General features: G+C 40.8%; 2 non-coding genes across 2 annotated transcripts; both read left to right on the top strand.

Moving 5' to 3' along the window:
• The first annotated feature begins 10,660 nt into the window (after positions 1-10,660).
• trnai-aau (transfer RNA isoleucine (anticodon AAU)) lies at positions 10,661-10,734 on the top strand. The gene has a single exon. It is a non-coding gene; the product is annotated as a tRNA-Ile (tRNA).
• A 294-nt stretch (positions 10,735-11,028) lies between these two features.
• On the top strand, positions 11,029-11,100 carry trnaq-cug (transfer RNA glutamine (anticodon CUG)). The gene has a single exon. It is a non-coding gene; the product is annotated as a tRNA-Gln (tRNA).
• Positions 11,101-11,221: the final 121 nt, after the last annotated feature.

The following is an 11,221-nucleotide window of genomic DNA, read 5'->3' on the forward strand; positions in this document are numbered from 1 at the left end:
GGTCTTGTCTTAAAGCATGAAAAGCACAGGTACTTTTTTACCCAAAAAAGATGAAAAGGAACATTTTTTTAAAGGTCGCTGCACAGACAAGTGCAACTTGTATGTGCATGCACTCATGAAGACATGCACATGTATGACACTTCCTGAAAAGGAGTTACAGGTGTGACAGGTAGCTGCAGCTGATTGACATCTGGGAGGCCTCACCTCTGCTAGTTCAAATCCCTGAACTGAGCCTCTCGGTCATGTCTGTGCTTTTTGGGCTTTTTTGATGCAATTATGTGAGAAGCAGCTTCTGTGTTTAATTTTTGCTGAGTGAACCTTGATTTTATTAGCACCAATTATCAGATCTGCACGTCTGCTTTGCATACGTTCAGTTTATGAATGCAGCTTACTAACCAAGCTAGCTTGTTACCTGCTAATATAATACTCCAGCCTCTCGTGCAAATATGGTTATGTTTGGCTCTGAAAACATACAGCCATGGCCAAATCCTAACGTTGAGGTTTTAAATACAGAGAGTCGTTTTTACTGAATGACTTTCTGTGTGTTGTTTAGAAAAATTCTCTTTAGTGTCAGTGTCAGAGGAATATTTGCTAATTTCTAGTTGTGTGAATACTTCTGTTAAATAAATAAACTTCAGTTTATTTTACCTTTTGTTTGGTAAAAGTCAGACCAGATGCCTTAAGGGAAGAACAGTAAAGGTCTTAAAGGACTGAAGCCTCATAAGCTTTACACGTCACACTGCCACCAACTGCCTGAAAGTGTCTGTTTGACTTGTTGTTATAAGATTGAATGATGAATTAGCTGGAAACATGGTCAGAGTTGTTGTTTCAAGAACCAATTGTGGTTCAGTGAAACTGGTACTTTTAGGGCTTTAACCCAAGAGCCATGTAAATCTACTGGAGCAGACTGAAGTATGCCTCAGTCATACACACAGCTACTCTTATAGATCAATTCGAAAACATTAATAGCTCTTTTATGATAGCACATATTCTGTCTCCCCATGCCAGCATTAAATTGCCCTAGACCCCACATATGAGAGTTATTCTGCATAGCTATGGCTGGTTAAATGTTCCTTTGAAATCCAAAAATGGATCCATTCAACAGTTCAGGTGGTAGTTTGGGGATTTCTATCAAATCCAGTAAATTCAGGCTATATTTAAAATAAACAGCTGTATATATGTAAACACACAGAAAGATCCTGATCATTTTGAACAAGACCCATCACGTTTGCACTGCTAGAAAACTGTCTATGTTGTAACTTCCCTGACACAAAGTCCTGCACTTTGACTTGTGGCCACCAGCACCCCAACCAGAACTATTAATACAGACTGCACAAGTGCAAACGCTCTCATGTGACCAAGTTTCATTTCATCGCTTCTGCTCCAACAGTTTGTCACTCAAACGCCATTTGAGCTTGCAGCTACACCACCAGCTATGATGAGTGACTTCCACACGCATCGCCTTCATGACTTCTCTAAGGACTGGAAAGTTGAAGGGAGCTCTTTGATAGGCCGAGCGTCAAGTCTCAGATATCGCTTCCTCACTCATGCAGTGCCTGTGCCCAATCTAAACCCAGTTCCATTCATTTGAACCAAAAACAAATGAAGATAAGTGCCCTTGCCAAAAGCCTGGCAGCAGAATGACACCACGAAATTGTTGGAAGCATTATGGGATGGGGCTATACAAAGAAATCAGCAGTGACTGACGGACACTGCAGGCAAATTCTGCCCACCGTGATATTGTTGCTTAAAAGAGTGGAAGCTTCTGGCACAACGTTCATGCACGGAGAAATAAAGTGAGTGAAAGTTTCCAACAGCACAACTTTGATAGTTTCATAGACACATTTTTGGCTTCTGTTCTTCATCCTTGTAGACACGATTGGAATAGAGTCTAAAAAAATAAAAACAATCAACCATATGCATTCACATATATATCTACCAAAGATGGGGCAAGATGGGGTTAAAACGAATCACTAAAGAGGGAGTGCCCATAAGAATACGTGGGTTGCATTATATTTAGTCCATATAAACAGGAGAAGGGGTGATGTTTGAGTTTAGCTCCACCCAGTGTCGCACAACTCCATTGATTTTTTTTTTAAAAAGGCAAGTCAAAATAGATTACTAAGATGTGAAAGTTGTGCTTTATAGCAAAATCCTCTTTGCCACAGAAATAAGCTTCAGGTTCAGCTGAGGTCTTGGTTCAGTGTCACTCTCTATAACAGGTGGATGCAATCAACACACTCCTCTAATTAGGACAAAGGAGCTCAGGTTTCAGAGCAAAGGATGCTGTAGATGTTAATAATAGCTGTTTTCCTGCTAGCTGGGGAATCATTGCAGACAATTTTTCCTGGAAAAAATTATCTTCCTTCTAGGGACATGAAAGATTGAACATGAAACATCATAAAAATTAGACCTTTAACTTTAAAACCCAACAAAATAAGACCTAGAACTGCAAGATCTAATGAAAGTTATTTATGCTGCTTTAGTGTCACTGCCTGCCAAAAGGCCCAGTTCGTGTTGTTAGTAGTAGTTAGTCAGTGTCAAGTAGCTTTTCTGTGTTAACTGGTTTCTGCTTTTATCCAAATTTCATTACTTCAGAGTAAAGTTCTGGTCTTCAGCAGTGGGTCTGAAAAATCTCCCACTGCAGCCATGCAAGAACTGGCACTCAGCTCCTGAAGCCAGTGTGAAAACGTCTTCACAGATTACAGAGAAACACACTGATGCCTCTTCATGTTGGGGAGAAAATTCTTCTTGCAACAGCTCCAACAAAAAAAATGTTTTAGCCTCGATAGATAGTTTTTCCCTTCATAACAACTCAGAGTAGTGTGAATTTTTTATAACTCGTCCACACGGACATATATATAAGAGCATGGCCTGTTTGATAAGAAGGTGTCTAAACACATGCTGTCTGGCAGGTCCCACCTCCACTGCTTCATGCCATTAAACTGCAGCACTTCACTGTATGTGGAGTTTGTGCTTTATTCCTCCCAAACTGGTTAAGTCTGATCCGTGATGATCATCTCTGGAAAAAGGAAACTCCAGCTCTAAACAACCTTTTTCTTTGAATGTGTTAAAATGCCTCACTGGGAGTTTATATCAACAATAATAATGACAACAATATGACTTTTTTTTTTTTACTGGTGTGTGAGCAGAGACTCATTTGCAAACTTGCAAAAAGGTGCTTCTAATTTGCATTTGTTTTAAAGTCAGTACTGTCATGGTCCTGGGTCGGTGACCCAGCGCTTTTAGTTTGTTATCATTTTCTAGATGATGATTGTTTAAGTTCTGTGTTATTTTCGATCTGCCTCTGAGTCTGCGTCTGTATCTGTCTGTCTATGGTGTCTCCCCATCTGTTTGTGAATCTGTCTGTTTAGTTCAATGTCTTGTCTGGTTCCATGTATCTGAGTTTCCTGTTTTATTGTGAAGGTCCGTGTCGTATGTGAGTGTGATCAGTTTACGTTTCCCCTGTCCCGTCAGCCCAGATTCCTCCCAGCTGTGTTGCCCTCCTGTCTCTCATCCCCTGATTACTGGTGTGTGTATTTAAGCCCTGTGTGTTCTCCTGCCTGTTGCCGGTTCGTCTGTGTAACTCTGCGTCAGTCTGTGGTCCTCGGTGTTCTGCTCGTCTCTCTGCCTCGCTTCCCTTTTTTGTTTCATCTCAGGTTTGTCATTTAGCTTTCCCAGTTCAGGTCTTTAGTTTTGTCTTCCCTCTTGCCTGTTTTGCCTTCTCACCACTGTGTAAATAAACTCACCGGCATTTCATCCACTGCCTGCATCTTGGGTCCTTCTTCTAACTCCACACGGCTCGCCTCGGCAGCCGTGACAAGTACAGCATTTCCCATCAGAAATGTTAATATCAACTAAGAGTAAAAGGTGCAGTGATGGTGAATAATATGTAAATTTGGTTCCCCCAGCTTTTGTTTTCAAGGCAGCAGCACTCAACAAATGTTATGCAAAACCTGATAGCCCAGCACGAACTTCCCAAGAGCTACTTGTGATGACAGGAATGTTTGGCTAAACCAGTCTTCAAGTGCCCCCATAAATGGATTTGTTATGTGGCTGTGAAGGAAAGTAAATGACAGTCAGCCATTCTTGGTCCTCTCTGGTTTTCTTGGGAAGCTTTGAGATGTGTTTGGCTCCTCATCATACTGTATGAATCCTTCTCCACAAAAAGATGAAAAAGACCAAATTTTCTGAAAAATCTTCAAAGTGGGTTCACCTTTAAATATGGTATGTCTCAGCTTACCCTGCATGAAGTCATTTAAAGGCACTACTCTACAAAAACACATCTGAAGCATATGTGAAGGTGTTGGTGCCTGTACTCCAAGTGCACACAATCATTGGCAACCACCAATGTTCCCTCTAAGCTGCGCGCGTGCGCAATTGCGCACTGCTGGCACGGTCTCTGCGCACAGAAAATCTGCGTTTCGCACAAAAACAAATCTAACCTGAATTGAAATTAAAGTAAATACGTTAACAATTCTGTTTTGCAGTGTTAGTCAGTAAGTGACTGGCTGCTCCCGTATGGGATTAGAACGATGCCACCTTATCCCACAGTCCAGCCAATAATGCGATTCACATTCATATATACGCAGCTAATCAACGTCGCTGACAGGCTATGACAGCGTCCTTATGTGCCGACACCGGTGTTTTAGCTAGCAAAGCGGCGTGGCTGATGTGGAGTGATGCCACGTTAATGACAACGTGTACAACCATTGGAGATGTGAGCAGGACAGACGGAACAATTGACGGACAAAGTGTGGACTTTATACCAGTTTTTAAATGGTGTTGATCGGTCACGTAAAACCAGAGTAATGATAAAAATATCTGCAATGTTTGTTTTTTTCCTGAATACTGTCGTTGTTTATATTTACTGCGGGAAGAAACGGTAAAAACGGCGTTTTATAAGGAAAACTCTCGAAAGCGCTCTCCACCTGTGAGCAAAGACAACCCCCCTCCCCCAGCCTTTCCTGTTGGTGGAAAAATGTACTATGTGGACCAATCAAAAAATTATATGGCAACATGGCATTTATTGTTTAGGAAGGAAGGAAGTTTTAGGAGTGACGGCGGTGTTTTGAGATGTGAGAAATTTGCGACGTTTAGCGCAAATCTTGTGTAGTTAGTGTGTAGTTAGTGTGTAGTGTAGTCAAAAGTTTTGTTGTGTGTGTCAGAACAATGAGGCGACTGCTGAATGTTACAGGTGTTACAGCAGTGATACATCTCCTGTTGTCACAACTGCAGGTATCAGGCTGTTGTTCTCCTTTATCTCATAGTGGACATAAATTATTTTTTGGAGTGGCACAAACAATTTGTGTGGCATCAGATTTGATGCAGAACAGCTGATTGTTCTGTGAATAGTTTGAAATGTTTCTTTAAAAAAAAACGCCTTGGCTGCATTTTTAGGTAAACAGCTGCAAAAAACGTTGTTGTTTGCATAACTCAGTTACTTTTTTGAAGAAGTAACTATATAATTAATTGCCCAACATTGGTCATTATATACTGTATTTTGCAGACAGAGAGTTACAGGACTCTCTCCTAGACCACAGACTCATAATACAAGTCAGAGCAAAAAATAAAAAAATAAAGTTGTGTTTTCAAAATTGGAGTTCAAGTTATTTTTACTTCCAATAGCGTTAACATACTACACAGGTCATGAACAAGATTTTTTTTTTTAATTTTCATTGTAAGTGGGTTGAAGCAGTTAATTAAAAGTCGTCTAACATAAATGTAAATGCTGTAATTTAATAAACCATGTAACTTGGATGGATTTGATGCTGGCGTGACCACAGTGCACACGCCTAATGTTGCTCACAGTGGTCCAAGTGTCCGCTCAGGGAGTTTGTGTGTTCGCTCAGACACATAAAAAATTAGCGGGAGCATTGGTTACCACCATCCCTACCTGCCATATTTGTCCCACCTGTAACTTTGTCTTGTTCCCCAACATGAAATTAAGTTCAAAAGTTTCAAAATTCTGGAAAAGATCTTTAATGTAATGAAAGTTATCACAACAGGACTTCCACAGATCCAGAAATGGAAGCTTCAGTGGAAGTGTTGCAGTATTGCCCAAGCTGACAACTTAAAATGGGAGCTTTTTACTCCATATCTTTATGCTTAGAATAGCTTTGCATTATTCACAGTCCAAAATAATCCTTATTTACCTTACACTGGGTCTTGATGCAGCTCCACGTAGCGCCTCTACTTTTAAACAACTTTCTTCCTATTGGCTGTCCCTCGTAAACAGAATGACCAAACAGCAGGTAGGTGGGGCTTCTGCGCTCACGGCCAGAACTGTGTGCCTGCGATGGCCATACTTAGTATCTCTGCTCTCACTGACATCATGCAGAGCCAATAGCAGAAGAGCATCTTTTTTATGTATATTTAAAAAGCTGCAAAGAGAGTGAGCTCAGGTACACTTAACCCTGTGATAAATCTAGCCAAGTTAAGAGACTTAACCTGTTCCAGCACTGTAATACAGTATTGGCTATTAAATAACCTGGTGGAGTGTCTGCTATTGGAGTAATATAGACCCTGCTTGTGCACTGAGTGGTCACATTACGAGTTTGATTTAACACAGCATCCCTGTGTGTCACTGAATACACCCACTAGGCCACCTTGGGTTGTGTGTCAGACCACTGATGGCAGTGATGAGGGGTGGTGAGCATTCACAGTCACTGCTTTGTTCAGTACTTTTCCACTGACTGAGACACCAGGCCGTGCACGTGTATTTGTTTGTAAGCCTTGTGTGTCTGCCCGGGGAAAAAAAGACAGGAACCGTTGCTGTATCTTATCAGCCAACCAGAAGAAAAAAGACATAAAAAAAAAACTGAGTAGGCTTTAATGAAGAATTGAGGAAGAATGTAATTAGAGGATTACACAGTCATACAGGACTTTACCAGAGCAAATCTGACAGAGTTACATAGCAGTATATCATGTGTTTCTGTTTTGAGGAAATAACTTTGGAAACACAGACATCTGAAGTGAAAGCAGAGGTGTGGCTCTGCGATGGGTTTTAGATCCTTCATCACCATGTACTGGTGCACTAGGGAACAAGTCCCGAGCTGCTTCACAATCCTGACCTCTGATTCATCAAATAAACTAGTACACAAAGGATGCTGCACAGGTGATCAAGCCGATACGGGTAAAAGCATGCAGATGCACAAGAAAAGAGAATTTGAGTCATGTGAGTATTTGCATCAGGTGCCAAGAGGCTTCCAGGAACAGCACGTCTGATTTACAGGGGCTTAAAAGACTTTTTTTGTTTTTCTAGTGATTACATATCACTCCATCAGTAACCAAACAGGATTGGTGACTTTGTTAAGATAAAAAATACATACAGATATATCGTTATATAATCTTCTATGCACATGCGGAATTGATCAGACGTAACCTTAAAACTACCTGCCTAATGTTGATTAGGCGACCTTGCACAGCCAAAATTGCTCTGATTCCCAGCAATTGCTCTGATTCTACTTTTTTTCATTGCACAAACAAGTGTGTTATACCAGTTTCATATCTATTTAATTCAGTTTTATGAGTGTTTTCATGAGCAGGATTTGCAGGAGGTTATGCAGTGAGGATTAGAAGAGCAGAGGAAGTGAAGATGGATGGATGGAAAAGTAAAAGGTAAGTTTGGCAAGATGGTAGTGAGACCTGCTATGATGTATGGATTGGAGACGATGGCACTGACAGTAGACAGGAAGTTGAGGTGTAGGTGAGGATGCTAAGTTTTTCATTGGGAGTGACCAGGAAGTGACAAATAGAGGAGATGTTGAGGGCTAGTGTGACAGAGGAAGACAAGGTGAGATGGGGAGCAGATGACCTGTGGTGACCCCTAATGGGAGCAACTGGAAGCAGAAGAACAGGAGCATATGATGCTTTAAACGGTTTAAAGGTTTGATAATCTTTAATGAAGCAAATAACCAAAAATCTGTATTCAGTACAGTTAGAAACAGCATGTTAATGTTTTGTTAATGAGTTGCAGTCTCATTTAAATCCAGCTCAGTGTTTATAATCAAACGTTTTGACGTTTTGGAACAAATCTCCATCTGCAGCCTTTCCTCATTTTCTCTGCCGTTTCTTGGATGCTGCTGCCCCCTTCTGGTGAGACTTGGAGCCTGTATTTCTGAGAGCAATAAAAAATGAATTGAGAACCACATCAATATGTGCGTAGCCCTTTGTCTGTTGACTGTATTCATTTGAAAATAACAGCTTTGCTTACTTTGGTTTTTCTGACACCTCTGGGTTTAGTATGACCACCTCCTCCTCTTCAATGTCTGATATCTCAACCACATCTCCCAGTTCAAACATCACTTTTACATCAAACTGTCCAAATAAATAAATAATAAACCACCTTCGCCCACATCCATCTTTGTCACTTCTTCCACTTGCTCGTCACCACTGTTGTCATTTTTTTCCTCTTCATAGTCATCTTCATCATCCTCCTCCAGTCCCCAGCTGTTCTGCAGCCCCTGCCCCACCTGTCCAACACCAGGGACTGGCACCACTGGGGATGGCACCCTAGCATGTGTGGTTAAGGAGACTAAGAACAAGGACGTGAAACACATTTTCTTTGTTGCTATCAATTTTTTTCTCAGCATTAGCATAGCCTAGCCTAAAAATCAAACACAAGAACAAAATGCCTATAGCTTGTTAGCTTCTGATTGGCTGCTCCTTGTAAACAAAAGATTTAAACAGAAGGTATTGAGGGATATCTTTCTAAATTTATATGGCATGGGAAGAAATCTAGACTAAAGATACAGATTTTACAACTGCCTACAGATGAGGGGGGCCAGGAACTTCCTAACCTTTTATATTATTACTGGGCTTGCTATGCACAAATAATCTCAGGGTGGTTACATTCCTTTCTATTCTTCTTGGAGGTTGAAAGAGGAGTTAATAAATAACTTCATTGTGTTCAGCTTTACCTCAAGGAGATAAATATGATCGTCTGTCTGCTGTGAAACATTTATATACAGTATACTGTCTTCTCTGCCCATTATAACAGTTGGTGCACAATTAAGAAGTGTTTAATATGTAAATGAGCGTTCAACTATTCCACTGTTAGTGTAACATGATATATGGATGTTGACAGAAAGCAGAAAGGCAGCTTGGCGTTCTGCAAGCTACCCTCTCATTATCCGACAATTAAAAGTTTGGAAGTGTCCGTCTCGTGAAAGTGAATCTCCAGGCGGGCAAACAGTTGGTTATACAGGAACTACCACATCCCAGGCCCCCTGTACCCCGAGCTTTAGTTGGCTGTTGGCTCTTTAAATAATGTCTGAGCGAGACAGAAAAGGTCTCACTCAGACACATGGTGTCGTCTTCTTCTCCGGTCTCACTAATAGTTAGTCTAGAGACACAAACACCCACTTTCCATGATTACAGGCTTTCCCCGACCCTGACGTGGGTGTGTCTGAGAACCATTAGACCAGTGCTTCCAAAAGTGGAGGGCGCTTGGACAATACTCACAAGGCATCTAATTTTGTGTTTCTTTTCAATTGCCTTCATCATTTCAAATGTTGATAACTAAAAACAGTATTTTGGATTTTGTCTCACTGGTTCCCTTGGCCAGAGTTTATTCAATAAAGAAAGAAACTGCAAATTTTACATTAGCTCGAGTGATTCATATATTTGGCTGGTGAAGACTCACAACTTAGGAATGGACAAAATGCATACAGCCAGGAGTGGTCCTAGCCTGTTTGGTGCCCACACACTCCCTCTGTTGTCCCCTACCCCCTACCCCCCGACACACACACACACACACACACACAAAACATATTAAGGATTGCACATTGACATATTTTATTGTGAAAACTGTTGTCGAAACCATACTGGATTTAACCAGATAAATATTTTACATAGTGAGAGATAGAGAGTATCCAAATGGAATCTTTTCTCTTTTTTTCTAAACCGAGGACCTGATGGCTTTGACCTTTTCTTGTCCATCTTCCATCAGTAATTTTGCACTCCAGTATCAACACCCAACCCCACAACATAACCTAACAGACCTACACTTCAGTGCACAGATTAGGTTTGTAGAGGTTTTTTGTTTTTGTTTTTTTTTAGATTTCACACAACTCAGGGAAATAGTTAACACATAATGGGCTTGCACTGACAATATTATGAATGAAATGTGCACTATTTGGAAGCAGCATGCCCCCTCCCCTTTCGACAGGTTCAGTTTGAGCAGCAGCAGCAAGGGGGCGCACCGAGGGCCCTCGCGCTCACTTTTTGCATATATGTGTGTGATAAAATTTAGTGAGCAACTCTTATTTTTAACTGGAGAGTTAAGCAAGGTTTATTAGCTTTTACAAGAAAACTACAATGTTTTGCTGATTTGGTGAAGGGTTTTCTTATTTGTGTGTAGAGTTTTGCAAAAATAGCCAATAGTTACAAAAAATGTGCTTAAGCCATCAGAAAAAACTGTAAATGGTTTAAAGCTTTCAGCACATAACCAAAATTCTGTAGTCAGTACTCAACAGCCTACATTTAAGTATGAACACCAGGGTGTAGGACCAAAAGTGATTTAAAAACTGATTTAAATGTGATTTCGCATTAGCGGTTTGAGTGGTGTTCTAACATCCGCCACAGAGGTGCTATGTAGCTGCCATTTGTTATGAAACGTGTGAGTTATTTAACTATGACTGATGGGCAGGTTCAACGTGGCCGGTTAGCTCAGTTGGTTAGAGCGTGGTGCTAATAACGCCAAGGTCGCGGGTTCGATCCCCGTACGGGCCAACTTTATTTTCTTTTATGTTGTTTCAAGCAATTCGCTAATACAAACATCTGGTCATCTGGCAGTTTTCTTCCATTTATCGAGGTTTTGTTCGCATGCTAGTCCATATCGGGGCTAGCTCATCACAAGTATGCTAACTAACTTCAGCTAACTTGCTTAATGAAGCAAGAACATTTTTCTTTTCTTTTTCAGAAAATCTGTATCGTTCTCAGTGAGGAAAAGTAGTTTTATAGACTTTAACGAAATGCCATCATGTTGTCTATATCGATCAAACCTTCTCATTGTGTCACAACGGTGGTTCCATGGTGTAATGGTTAGCACTCTGGACTCTGAATCCAGCGATCCGAGTTCAAATCTCGGTGGAACCTAAACTTTTACTTCTCTCCAGCTGCTACTCCTTATCATTATCATAATTGTAAATGTCTTCCATTGACAACACGTGCTTACTTTAATTAGTTTACACATTGAAACGATGTTAGGATATTTACA

This window comes from Maylandia zebra, linkage group LG6 (genome assembly GCF_041146795.1).
Source record: "Maylandia zebra isolate NMK-2024a linkage group LG6, Mzebra_GT3a, whole genome shotgun sequence".
NCBI lineage: Eukaryota > Metazoa > Chordata > Actinopteri > Cichliformes > Cichlidae > Maylandia > Maylandia zebra.